This window comes from Tursiops truncatus, chromosome 20, assembly GCF_011762595.2.
Source record: "Tursiops truncatus isolate mTurTru1 chromosome 20, mTurTru1.mat.Y, whole genome shotgun sequence".
Classification (NCBI taxonomy): Eukaryota; Metazoa; Chordata; class Mammalia; order Artiodactyla; family Delphinidae; genus Tursiops; species Tursiops truncatus.
The window spans coordinates 3,150,629-3,165,244 of NC_047053.1; the positions used below are offsets into that span (position 1 = coordinate 3,150,629).

A 14,616-nucleotide genomic window follows, 5' to 3' on the forward strand; every position below is an offset into this window, starting at 1 on the left:
CCCCAGCTTCCTGTGGGCAGAATACATCCGCAGTTAGAAAGAGGCTTGGGTGTGAATATGTCCCTGTGAAACCTGGACACTACTGTTATTGTATAATTGCTTGGAGTCCACTGTTTGCAAATACTTGCTGTGAATCTGGTCTTGCTGGTGGTTTTTAGCAAAAAGAAGAAGAATACCCGAATGCTTCCTTGCTCACTTCTCTGTCTTGGGAGATCATCACCTAAGGATTATAGACCTGTGCCCTCTTGATGGTTGGACTCTGACTGTGTTCAGCCAGTGGGAGGTGCCCGAGGGATCAGAGGGCAGGAGGAGAGAGAGGTCTTGTCTTCCTTCCCAGCTCATCGCTGCCCTGGCTCTATTTCTGACAAGTGTCCTCCCATGGCCATGACTCCTGCAGGGCTGTCCCTCCTCCTGGGCTCCAGTAACACCTTCGGGCTTGGGTAGGGCTGCAGATAAAACGCAGGACACCCAGCTAAACCTAAATCTCAGGTAAGTAACCAATCATTTTAAGTATTAAGTACGTGTAATATTTGAGACACGCTTATAACTTAAAAAACTATTCAGTGTTTTCTGAAATCCAAATTTAACTGCACATCCCACCTTTTTATCTGAATCTGGTGACCCTAGGTCTGTTGCTAGTCTCTGGGTACCTCGCCACCCCCCCTTGGTTCCCTGAAACGTGTCCACACCCCCAGGAGCATTCCCGCCATGAAGGCAATTACAGCCTGGGCTAGATTCTCTTTCCTGCTGGGACCCTGACTGACACACTGTCCTGCATAACAGGCCTGGCTTAGCTCTGGGCAAGAGGTTCCTTCCGGGTCCCCAGACAAACAGAAACTTCCAGGTGGCCTCTGAGTAAGCATGTGTACCTTTTGCAATCAGGATGAGGCTGGAGGAGGGAAGGACTGGGTGGAGGGAAAACACAGAGGGCTGCCCACACGCAGGGACTGAATCCCTTCACTTTGTCAGTGTTTCAGCTTTACAGTCCTTTTCTATTATAAAGTAGCCATGGGAGCTAAAGTTTGTATTCTCTTCATTCATTCAACAAATATGTGTTTGTTGAATAGAGGTTCTGGCCACGATGCTATTCTCTTCAGCCTTCTAATCTGTTCCTGTTTGTCACTTTCCATAGATTTTCAGAGACAGTCCCAGAATGTTTAGTGTTGAGACAGTTTCTCCTGGCCCAGTCTGGGGAGTTACGGCATGATTTCAATGTCACGACTCCTCTCTCACTGCATCAGTGGTTTCAAAGCTACTGGATTCCGACAGCTTGTGACAAGTCCTGTTTTATTGCTCAAACATCTAGAGGGAATTCCACTCTGCCAGCAAGTCCCTGGGGGTTCTTGCTTGGTGAGGGTATAGAAATGATCCCTGTTTAAAATGATGCTCGAAAGTGAGGGCTTTTTCCCAAAAGCAGGGAATTGTGCAGGTCAGCAAACCAGACAGGAGAGGGACAAGCATGACCCATGTCAGAGATACTCCGTGGTCCTGAATTCCGCCAACGCCAGATCCCAGCGTGTAGAGTTGAAAGTAAATACATCCTTTAGCCACTAAATTCACCAAACTAGGAGCCTTTCCAAGGCAGGGAGTATATTTCCCCAATTTTTGCAAACCAGGACCCAACACAGTGGCTGGCCCTATAGATGTATCTCTCTCTGTTTTTTTTTTTCTTTCAAGGTTTACTATTTTATTAAATATGGCTTCAAACTTATCATAGGAGTTACTTCCCAAAAATGTTAATCACAGTTGGATTGAAAGAATATTTGGGAAATGTGGCAATGTTTTTCATATAAGTATACCACATTATAAGTCTACTGGAAATACAAAGGGATTTGCCTTTGTGGAATTGGAAACAAAAGAAAAAGCAGCAAAAGCTATTGAGGTCGGTCAAGAACACTTTGGAAGAAAGTTTTTCTTAACCTTCCTGGATTATAGTTTCCAAAGAGTCCATTTCTCCTCTTGAAGGTTCCATAGATGTATCTGGAATTAATGTAAGTAGCCTGTATCAGCAGGGAAGCTGGCATTGCATTTATCAGTGAATTCCCAGATGGTAGACTCTTGCCCCGTAAGTGCCAAGTTTTAACTTGAACCTTGTTTTTACTTTAGAAATCAGTTTCACTGATGAATGTGTATATAGCTGAATCACTTTGCTGTACAGCAGAAATTAACACATCATACATCAGCTACAGTTCAATAAAACATACTGATAAGAAAAAGACATCAATTTCACTGAGGTGCAATTTACTTACAATAAGATGCATCCCTTTGAGTATAGGGTTCGATGAACTGACAAACGCATACATCCATGTGACACCCCCCCATTCTAATCATGATATAGATCAGCTCCATCACCTCAACGACACCCCCCCCCCCGCCCCGTGCCCCTTTGCAGTCAGCTCTCCCTACATGATCATTTTTGATGGGAAATTGTCTGAGGCACACCCCTTCCACTTCATTGGACCAGGATACTGAATGTCAAGTGTATTTGCTATTTACCACCCAGAGGCTTCCTCATGAGTATCAGTTATTGTGGAATCTTTAGAAGTGGGTCAAGGGATTAGAATAGTTCGCCTCTTCCCCCAATGAGCCTGCACTGCTTTGTGTTGGAGGTTCTTGTTCGCTTTTTTAAAAAAATAAATTTATTTATTTTATCTATTTATTTTTGGCTGCATTGGGTCTTCGTTGCTGCGCGCCGGCTTTCTCTAGTTGTGGCGAGTGGAGGCTACTCTTCATTGCGGTGCACAGGCTTCTCATGGTGGTGGCTTCTCTTGTGGCAGAGCACGGGCTCTAGGCGTGTGGGCTTCAGTAGTTGCAGCACGCCGGCTCAGTAGTTGTGGCTCGTGGGCTCTAGAGCGCAGGCTCAGTAGTTGTGGCGCACGGGCTTAGTTGCTCCGCGGCATGTGAGATCTTCCCAGACCAGGGCTCAAACCCGTGTCCCCTGCGTCGGCAGGTGGATTCTTAACCACTGCGCCACCAGGGAAGCCCCTTGTTCACTTTTGAAAAACGTTTTAATCTCTCCTCTCACCAACACCTGTTACTTTTATCACGTGTGTCATTTTTTATTTTTAATTCAGTGTTGCTGCTTCTAACAGCATCCCTGCCTCGATTAATCTGCTATGGGTTGGAAAACTAGATAATCAGTCTTATTAGAATTGCTTAAAATAGAAGTGATAGGGCGCTCCTAGGAATGAATTGGTCTAGATTTAGTGCGTGGACTTGGTGGCGTTTTTCTGTTCAAGGGTGTCTTCCTGCCTCTCAGGTTTGGATAACTGAAGACTGACCACCCTGCATTCTCAGCTTCTCTTTGGCTCAGGAGACGAAGCAAAACTCCGCCTCGTCCGTCATCTCTGTGGAACCAGAGGGCTGGGCTGGGCAGATCTTTTCCACTTTCCAAGAGGCCGACTGATGGACGTTTTACTCAGGCCGTGGTGAGAGCTTTCAACTGCAGAATGTGGACCCTTTCAGTTAAATTCGAGCAGTGTTTTCTTTAAGAATTTTGAAACGTGTTGTACAGAAGCTGGTTAAGCTCAACCACTGGGGCTCTTTATTATACGACCATTTTTAGGGTCTCCTCTGGTGTCTCATTAAGGGAACCTCCAATAGACAGGTTTCTCTCCTTGGTTTCTGATCCTTCTTTTCTTTGTGTTTCTCTGAAGCACCGCTGAGAGCTGTCGTGTGTGCTGTGAGTTGTGTCAGGGTGTGGTTCTTGGCCACATTGGATGAGCCATGAAGGGGCCTCCTGGGACACCCTGGATCACACTGGGAAACGTCTGAGAACCCGAAAAGAAGAAGAAAGTCAATTGGACCATTTCCAAAGGAGCGGAGCAAACGTGGCTGTGGATGGTGTTCCGTGGTGAGTCAGATGCTCTGCTTCAACAGGGAAACCTTCAGCCGCGGTACCCAGGCTGCCAGGGGCAGGCGAATTTCAGAGACTCTTATTCTGCACAGTGAAAAGGGATTCTTCTGAGCCCCAGCCTCTGAAGCCCGAGCTTCAGGTGAAGAATGACTTGTGACCCACTTGACACACGGCTCTGCATTGTGGGATGGGTGGCCAGAGTCACCGTGGTGACTTGCTGCTCTGTGCGCGAGGGGCACTTGCAGGCTGGGTTGCAAAGTAGAAGCCTGGAGGGTGAGGGGGGGAAGAGGGGAAAAACAAACATTAGGAGAGATGCCAATATACAACCTGAATTTAGTGGAAAAAAACACATTTTAAAAGTTATTTTTAACAGATAAATCAGCCTAGTTATAGATAATTTCAGAAGTAATGGGGTTTTACTCTGAAATGCAAGATAAACATGAATTTCTTTCCAACAGTTGGTGTGATTTTCCTAAAACAAGTGAAGACAGTACAGTATCTCCTCTGTACCGGATGGTTTCCGGATGGCTTCTCAGGTTGGTGGCCACCCCTCCACCCGTGCCCACCAGGACCAATTTACACTCTACTTATTTGCTAATGAATTAGTAGAACGTAGGGCCATCCTGTTCTTTCATGCATTCTTGGTGCCTAGGAAGTGGCTGGCATGTAAGAAACGCTCAACAGGTATTTGTTCAACAATCCAGGGACCATTATGACAGTTCCTCTTTATTCTCTAAAAAAATTTCTAGCACGAAAAATCTGGTTACAGAAGTAATACATTCTCCTGGGAGGTGTTTAGAAAAGACAGAAACTAAAAGAACAATGAAGATCAGTCCAGATTCACCATGTGGACATAACAACATATGCGTTTTGACATCTGTCCTTCCAGGAGTTTTCAAAGCCTCCATTGACTTAGGCAGCAGGACTTGGGGGCATTGCGATGACCTACTTATCAAAAGATGCCTCCAGTCCCCCTTGGCCTGAGTAGAAGCAGACAGTGTCCTTGAAGATGCTGTGACCCCTCTCAATACCCAGTGACCCCATGTGGTTGAGCAAGTTGGTCCCAAGGCCCAGCCTGGGAATCTCGGGACAGGGAACCAGGTAGTTGAGGGCCGTGGCCAAGGGCAGGATGCTTCCTTGGGGCAGAACAAGGCTTAAGGGACCAGGTTCAGTGGCAGCAATGAGAACAATGGCAAACCCAGCCTGGGTCCTCTTAGGGGACTGGTCACACTTCCCATTTCTCTCTCTGCCTGGGGATTTGGACAATACATGAGGGTGTGTGTGTGTGTGGGGGGAAGGAGACCTCAAGGAGGTGACCCTGGACTTCCTGATAATGTGAGCAGTTGGGTCTCCATCAATTAATTGAGAAAAAAAACCTTGGTTATCAATTTGTCTCCTAAGATGATTGAATGGGTCACCTTCATATAATCAGATGCTTTAAAAAAAATAACTTTTACTTCTGTTATTTTTATTTATTTTTATAACATTTCCAAAGATTGCGCATTTGGTAGTCGTGGGAAGGAATGAGATTGTTGCTTAAATGTCCTAAAGTTTTAGTGTATTGATATAACTCTGATAATAACACTTGTTCTGCATTTCAGATAGTCCCTTGAGTGTTAGGAAAAAAACATCTAATTTATATTCTCTGTACTAATTACTTTAGACGTTGATGTAACATTAGGCTGAGCTGGGTGTTACATTACTTTGGTATGGACAGTTTCAAAACCAGATCGTTCCCTTATATATGCCCCACAAAAATACAGGAATTGAAATAAAACAAGTCCAAGGATTTTTGCCAATTGATTGGGGTCTACTTCACTGACTTACAAAACATTTGAAATAGTTCTTTGCCACCTTGATCCTGGGGGGATCCTGATTCTGCCTGGCAACATCTCCAAACGTGTTCCTGCAACAAATACTCAAATATGTTCTAAGTCTGCAACTGTCAAAAGGAACTCTTCCATTCAAGTGCTAAATATTTGGCCTGTTTCTCGGTAGCAAAACTGTCCACACTTCCATTTCCCTTGGAATCATCAATGCAAGGGTATTGCAACAGCATAGAAATGCTGACAACAAAAGTCTAACAGTTTTTTTCTGCTTCGTTCCTCAATTTTTTCAGTGGGAATACTTAGACTGTCAAAAATCATTACTATTATGTTAGTCTTCTGAAGCAGGAAGTCTGACAAATACCATTTTTCTCATTTAAATGCCATTAATTTCTGAAGTGTTCGGATAAGAAAGGAATGCCCGTTCATTCTGTTCTCGACAACGTCTCTGCTTCCTTCTCCACCAAATCTGACTCCAAGTTCACCTTCCGGGCAGCCTCTCCTGAGTAGTTCTGCCCCATTTTCATCTCTCCTCAACTTTCAACAATCTTCTCTTAATACTTACATTGTGCATTTGTGTTATACCAAGGGGAAACCATTAAAGATTTTGAGATGGGAAGATGCATGGTAAGATGTATACTTTAGAAAGATTATCCTTGCCATCGGACAGAGGATACATTGAAGGGGGATGAGACCTGTCAGTGAACTTGGGCGTTGGCAGCGGAGGTGACAAGGACACGGAAGAGAGATGCTTTAGAAATAGTAACGACGGACAAGGATTTAGTCTAAGATGCTGACAAGGTGTTGAGCCTGTGACACTGGGACGATGTGGTACCACCAACTGAGATGGGCTATAAAAGAGGAAGAGACTCCTGTAGGGAATGTCTGCATAGGGAGAAGTCACCTGCTGACTCCTGTTTTGAGATGCCTGTCCCGAGCGGGACATCTACGTAGGATGTCCTGTAGGTAGTTGGAAATTTCAGCGTAGAGCTTGGGAGGGGAGCTGGAACTGGATCCACAAGTGTGACAAATGTGTGTGTGTGGGGGTGGGGTAGACAAATCTGTGGGAGTCCATGAGATGACAAGAAAATTTAGAAAGAATGCTCTGCAGCATTGGAGGTGTCCATGTCAGAGGCGGGCCATGTCGGCCACAGGGAGAACTGTCTAGAGGTCATGGAAGAAATCCTGGAAGGATAAGATGAGGGTGGATGCAGGTGGGAGCAAGGTGAGTCAGGAGGAGAGGGGCTGATGCCACTTACGGGAAGATGGAGCTAAGAGAACCTGGGGACCACCTTGGTGAGAAGACGAGATGGGGGTAAGGATGACTCATATTTCTTGCCAGATTGATGGTGCACATGGGGATGCCCTCACCGGGGAAGCAGGGCCAGGAGGGAGGCTTTGACGTTTTGATGGCAAGATGATCCCGTTTCTGTTTGTTTTTTTCTTTTGACGTTTCCCCCCTTTGGTTGAGATGACTTTGGAATCTGAAAATGGAGACTGTCGTGGTGAGATAGATGGATGGTTTTGGAGCTAGAAGAGGCTGGAGATGCAGACTTAGGGTTGGCAGTGCAGGGGTGACTTCGTATGTGTGGTTGAGGTTTTCTTGGACAGAGCGTGCAGCCAGGAGACAGAGGGAGGGGGAGAGGATTGGATGGGGGAGGGCCCAGGAGGACATGGGGGAGGCACCCTCAGGGGTGCTGGGGAGAAGAGCGTCTGTTCTGAGCACTTGCTTTGGAGTCCCTCTTACCCGAGGAGGAGTTTGCCACGAACAAGTTCTGTGGTTTGGGGCAAACTCTTTTGACCATTGTTTCCTTAACTGTAAAACAGGGATAATAATAGTAACGGTCTCATGGCTTGTTTTGCTGATTACCTGAGGGAGAGCTTATGCAAAGCTTTTCCGGTACCTGCCGCATAGGATGCACTGGCAGGAATTCTATGTCCTGCTAAAGGTATCTTTTTCATTCAAATGGCAGAATTCAAAACAAAGACAACTATCAGCTGAGGTCAGTGAGGGCTGGCTCTTCCTGTCCTCACCGTTTATAGTGGCAAAGAGCATGGCCTGGGCTTCCCTGGTGGCGCAGTGGTTGAGAGTCCGCCTGCCGATGCAGGGGACACATGTTCATGCCCTGGTCCGGGAAGATCCCACATGCCGCGGAGCGGCTGGGCCCGTGAGCCATGGCCGCTGAGCCTGCGCGTCCGGAGCCTGTGCTCCGCAACGGGAGAGTCCACAGCAGTGAGAGGCCCGCGTACTGCAAAAAAAACAAACAAAAACAAACAAACAAACAAAAAAGAGCATGGCCTTAGGAAGCAGTCCAATGAATATGGCCAAGGTCCAGCTTTGTGACCTTGAACCTGTTTTCTCCTCTGTAAAAGGACAATCATAACATAGGGATGTTGTGATATGCCAATAAGGACGTACGTAAAATCCTCTGCAGAGTTCCAGGGGCATGAGAAACAGGTCATGTTCTCAAAGGAGCAAAACCCAGAGGGAGGGGTGTCCCAGAGCCCAGGGAAGAGAGAACAGTGTCCAGCTCTGGAACTTATGCACCTAGAATGAGGTCAGAGAGCATTTCCGGAATTGGCAACAAGAAGAGATGCTTGACCTGGGAAGATGCAGCTTGGGAGGAGGGGCAGGGTGGCGTCTGACTGCAGGTGGGCTGCAGGTACAAGAATGAGGTGGGAAGAAAGAAGCCAGCATGACTTTCAAGGATAAAGGGAAGGAGAGAGTGCGATAAGTAGAGGGTCTGTAGGGTCATGAAGTTTTCTTTGCTGGGCTGGTTGGTTTTGGTTTCCTTTTAACACAGAGATAGGACCATGTCCTGATCTCTGTGTGCGCTTCCAAGATATCCTTTTAACTCCAATCTCATCAAGAATCATAGAAAGTACAGATCATCTATTCCTGAGGAAGAAGGCCTACTCTTCATGCAGGTTTCAATAAGACAGGCTTGTTTGGACTAAAGACTGTCTTTTTAATCAAGATAAATGATTTGAAACTGTTAGAAAGACTTGGTTTTCTTTTTTCCCTCGAAATCACGGTCTGTTTAAGATCAACTTAATTAGACAGGACAGGGAAATTGCACTGTTATTTGGAAACGTGGACGGAAAGATAAAGAGAGCCTGTGTGTGTTTTCTTCTCTCAGAGGTCTTTTACCTTTGCTCTGGGTGCAAATCTTTTCTGCCTAGCAAATGCATTGATAGTTAAAACACATAAATACATCTGCACAAACACATGTATCATGACAACCCTAGAGCTCTACAGGCTACACCTAATTTCTCCAACATCATGCGTTAGTCGCTAACAGATGGGACCCCGTGCTTTAAGTCTCTTGTGTCCCAGTTCAGGTAAGTGGCATTCATCCCTGGTTCTTACCAGCTCTGTGAACCCAGATGTCAGTTTTTCCTTCTCTTCTCCATCTGACCATAGCAGGTTTTTCATAGGTCTGTTATTAGAATATATTTACTCTATATTATTAGGTTGTTATTTCTCTCGTTACAATCGGAAAGGCAAAGACTGCCTTTTAATTGTGTCACTGTTATTTTTAAATATGGATATCTCTGGTGCTCTGCACGGTACCTGGGAGAGTCTATGGAACACGTGAATAAAAGGATGGGTAAACAGTCTGGTTCCTATCGATTTTTCCTTACATAGAACCATGGCATGACATACAGGCTTTAATATCTGGCAACTTTGTGTGCACACGTGATCCAAATCGTGAAGTCTACTCCAGAGCCCTTCCCCACGAGAAGTATTTCTATCCCAGCAGCCCTGGGCCTCTCATGACAGTGTCGTGGGGGTACATGTACTTCTAATACAGATGAGCCGTTTCTCTAGGAACTGCGATTATTTTCATGGTTCTCAAAGGATCTGGGATACCTCTACAGTATATTTTGCCTTGAGTATAATTTGTGGTTTTACTTTATTTTTGCCAGAAGTTCTGATTTCAAAAGACCACTTCAAATTAGGGTGAGAGCATCTCAATTCAGCTCCTAATTCGGCACAGAAATCACAGAGAATCCACACTCTCTACAGCTCATCAACCCTACCACCCTTCTGAGCAGATTTCTGGGTGCCTTTTGTATCTACAGTGAATATCGTCTCGGACTGGCCATTCCAGAAGGGAAGGTGGTGATGACTTCAAGAGCACGAGGATTTGCCTTCTTAGACTCTGTTCATTGTTCAGATTACAGGAAGTTGGGCCTTTTTCCAAATGGGCAGAAAAAAATTTTATTGCTTTTTTTTTTTGGCTGCACGACTTGCAGGATCTTACTCTCCCAACCAGGCATTGAAACCGCACCCTCGGCAGTGAAAGCACAGAGTCCTAACCACTGGACCGCCAGGGAATTCCCAGAAAAAATGTTTAAGTATTCATTACCTTTCTGGCTGTTGACTTCCTTCCTTCCCTTTGTACACAAACATCACTGATCCCTTCTTTATTCTCAATTCTTTGTCACCCCCCCCCCCAAATCCTTCAGTGAAAACAATGGTTCAGAATTTGAGTGTAACTAAACATATTATAGTCACGAAGCCCACTGGGCTCTGGCAGGTTCCCAGAGAGCAGAGACAGCACCACAGCCGTGGACAAACATCCCCTTGGTGTCAAGGTACAGGTCTTACTAGTAATGCATGTCAGGAGTTTGCAGTTAAGACTTCTGTGCTCATGGAGTGTATCAGTCAGGATAGGATAAGTTATGCTGTGGTAACAAGCAGTCCTGAAGTTTCATCAGCATAATACAACTCCAGGTTATTTCTCACCCCCTGTATGACCATCATGAGGACAGGCTGATGGGGATTATTTCCCTCGTTACAGAGGCAGAAAAGGGTGAGGCAAATTCACACACTGGATCTTAACATGAGCCATTGCTTCTTCACTCCTTTCATTTGTCAAAGCCAGACCTGTAGTTGCATCTAACCCCAAGTGTGCAGGGTAGTACAGTCCTAGTGTGAGCCCAGAAGATGGAGTTGGCACAGAGCACTAACAACCACCACGGAAGTTGATAGAAAATTCTAATTTTTTTTTTTTTCTCTTAGACTTTGGAAGAAGGAACCAGGCTTATTTGATGTTTGAACTGAATAAGCCTCCAGAATCTTGAACAATTCAGTTAGAGGAGGGTCTAAAGGACATACTAAACCTTCTGGTTTATAGGGGAAACCCCCAGCAATTAAATGGGCTATTTCATGTAAGGTACAAAGTACTTAGAAAGAGAGGTGGCAGTTTTGGTATGGAAAATTAAGGTAAAATAAATCAAATCAGGTACATGCTGAATGAATGAATGAGACTTCATTCAAGTGGAATTAGACCTCTCTCCTATAAGCCTCCTTGGGTATTTTTCCACGGAGATCCTTTCCCTTTCATTCAGTTGCATTATTACTGCAGGTTAGAATAAGAACTTACCCTTCTCGCTTGATAAGAAGACACCGTAATCAGGTTTATCCCTCTCCCAGTAAGTTTTATAGGTGGAATTGCAAGATTTGTTCTTTTAGTAAATGGGAACCAAATGCTGAATGGGGGCCATTGAAGCACGAGATGCAAGAAAGTTAAAAAACTTAGGTTTTATCCCAGAGCACAAAAATTTACAGATTGCAAAACTCTTTTGTCCCAGTTTTGTTGAATTGTTCTTTAAAGACCCCCAAAGCAAAGGATTCTTTCTTGCAGCTTGAAAACAAAACAGAGATGTACAAGGAAAAGCTGAAAAATCTTTCTTCTACCTTGTCCAACCCCCTGAGGTAACCGATATGAATGATGATATGATGAAAGGTGTGACCCCTTCCTTTTTCTGCCTGAATACACATACCCATTACTACAGAGTCTATACTCATATACACGACGCAGCTTCCTCTCTCCCTCCCTCCCTCCTTCCCCCTTCCTTCCTTCTTTCCTTCCTCCCTCCCTCCCTCCCTCCCTTCCTTCCTTTCCTTTTTTTCTTCCATAAATGAGATTTCAGTACACACATTACTCAGAAACTTGTTACTCTAATTTACTATTTTATGAACATCTCTCTAGATCAGTGTTTTTCAAACTGTGGGCTTAAGCATTTGTGTATCATAAAATTAAGTTACTGGGTCCTGACCAGCGATTTTTAAGTAAAGTAACATAGGACAGAATAGTAATTATCAGAGAACTCAATGTGGTAAGGATAAGTATTGTTTTATGAGAATTGTGTATCGTCTTCTCATCTATACCGTGGGGATAGTAATAGAGCCAACCTCATGGGCCGCTGATAGAATCAAATGAGCTATTATATGTAAAGTGCTCAGAACAGCGGCTGGACCCTTGTAAGCACAGTAAGCTATGTCATCACCGTCCTCCTCCTTCTTCACCTCGCTAGCGTTCATTTTTTTTCTAATAAAAAAAGGTGGAGAAAGGCATCCTATTTGCCCTTTAATTTGTGTCCGCCTGTGCTGCTAGTGAGTCTGATTCTCTTTTCATCTGTTTATCGGCCCTTTGCATTTTCCCTTGAGTATATTTCCTGTTTATTATTCCACGCCCATTTGTCTGTTGGTTATTTGATTGTAAAAAATTATTTTCTCTTTCTTTGTACAACAGGAATATTAACTCTTGACTCTCAGCTCATATTTTTTCCAATCTATAGGCCCCTTGACTTTTTTTAATGGTGTCTTTTGCCATTTACACATTGTTGATTTTTTTTTTCACGGACAAGCATTTTATCTTAAACATAGCAGTGTGTACGTGTCAATCCTAAACTCCCAATCTATCCCTCCCTAGACATTGTTGATTTTTGGAATACAATGTACTTAGCCTTTTAATGGCTTGTGAGTTTCTTTTTTGCTTAGTAAGAACTTTCTCACTCAATGGCAAGATAATCTTCTCCTGAATTTTCTCCCAGTAATCACCATTCCTCTTCTTTTTTTTGTCATTAGATCTTTAATCCATGTGAAGTTTATTTTTGTCTATGGCCCGAAGTAAGGAACTAAAATTGTTTTACTCCAGATGAACAGCCAATTATTCCAGTCTCATTTATAAAATAAATGATTTTTTCATGCCTGAATTAAATACCACTTTCATCATATATTAAGTTCCTATATATACTTGGATTTCTTTCTGGACTCTTTTCCACTGCTGCCTCTGACCAGTCCCGTGCCAGTCCCAAACTATACTGATTGCACCAGTTCACATATACTCTGTGCCTCCTCTTATTTTTCTACATTTTCTTAGCAATTCTTACCCATGAATTTTTAACGTAAAATTGAAAATCATGTTGCCCGTCTCCGTTAAAGAGCCCTTATGATTTTTATGGGAAGTTAATTTAATTTGTATTGAGAAGGATTGACTTTGTTGTGATGTTGCTTTTCTATCCATTGATTTAGACCTTACGTTTTTCATCGTAGTCTTCACATAGACCTTTTTCTATTCTTCACGTAGATCCCTTAGCAAGTTAAAGTTTCTCATGTGATCATTAATGGAATTTAAAAACTCTCTTTTCATTCTAAATGACTCCTGGTAGTATAAAGGCAATTTTTGCATTTTTGTGTATTTATTAATCTTTTTTTTTTAAAAAAAATCCAACTTTGCCCTTTAATGCTAATCATTTCTAAAAAAAAAAGACTATATTTTCTTGAGTGTTCTAGGCATATGGTTATATAATCTATAAATAAAGATAGTTTACTCTTTTCATTTCCAAATTTATACCACTCATTTTCTTTTCTTTTATTATTGCATTAGCTAGAACCTCCAAAACAATGTTGCATACAAATGATGCTTGAAGGCATCTCTTTTTTTCTTTCTGGCTTTAATGAGATTGCTTACTATTTTACATTTAATATTATGTTTGATCTTAGGTGTTGATAATAGTCATTATCATGCTTGAGGCATTTCTGTTTATTTCAGCAATAGTTGTGGTTCCTGAAATTTATCAAATGCCTTTTCACTGCCTCCATATTTAATTTGTTGTTGTAATGAATTTTATAGATAAATGTTTTAACATTGCTCCATCTTGCATTCCTGGAACACATGACTACTTTGAAGGCAAAGAGGGAAAAAATAGTAAAAGAAAAGGAAGACAAAAGCTCTGTGTGAATGTGTGGGGAGAGAAAGAAAACAGACTTCAAAAAGCAAACAGCAAGTGTGGTATTATTTCTGATGTTTGGATTTATCAGGAGAAGAAAGAAAAGAAACCTCCAAGAATGCTAAACAAACAAACAAAAACAAAACTTTGTTTCCACATAGGCCTAATTACCTTTTGGGCAAGATGCCAAGGGGCATTATGCGTTCTGATTCCTGAGTAGATGAGTATTTTCCATCTGGTGGACACAAGTTTTGGCGTAATATTTCTGGAAAACTATTGGGGTGGGATGTTGGCTGTGGTCTTCCCAGTATGTGAAAAGGGCTGCAAATATTATTTCTATACTTACTACTAAATAAGTGAATTGCTTGTCTCCTCCAGCGTCCACATTTAATTGGTCATTAAGAAGAGTTATTTCTAGATCCCAAATATCTCTCAAAGCTGACCTTGTCTCTTTCCCCAGAGCCACTGCGTTAGGTCAGGCCTCCTAATTTCCCACCCGCATGCAGGGAGAGAATACCAAACTTGAAGGGCTAAGATCTAAGGGACGGAACCCGACACACGGTCACCATGGAGGTTGACATGACAAAGTAAAACTGGGACAGGAAGTAAGTGTAGAGACTGTCAATCACAGAGTCATGCATGTCAGAATCACAGAGACAGCCCAGACCCTCACCCAGATACTCTCACTATATTGGTCCAGGGTCGGGGCCAGGCATCGTACCTTTAAAAGCACCTCAGCCCTGTGCAATTTTAAAGACAAGCCTGGGTTGACACCTATTGGAGCAGTGGTTCTTGAAGAGTGGTCCCTGGACCGCCAACACCAGCATCACCTGGAAGCTTGTTCGACATGTAAATTCCAGGTCCCGCCTACATCTACTGAGTCAAAAGCTCTGGGTTTGGGGCCCAGCA

The 14,616-nt window shown here is 43.5% G+C and overlaps 1 long non-coding RNA gene across 1 annotated transcript in view; it reads right to left on the minus strand.

Annotated features, from left to right (window-relative positions):
• Nucleotides 1-2,379: 2,379 nt before the first annotated feature.
• The window catches only part of LOC141277416 (uncharacterized), a 28,671-nt gene continuing 16,434 nt past the window's right edge, over nt 2,380-14,616 (minus strand). Inside the window, exons 4-5 of the long non-coding RNA XR_012328794.1 lie at nt 7,717-7,931; nt 2,380-4,122 (exon numbers count right to left, since the gene is read on the minus strand). This is a non-coding gene — a long non-coding RNA (uncharacterized lncRNA). The remainder of the gene's footprint in view (nt 4,123-7,716; nt 7,932-14,616) is intronic.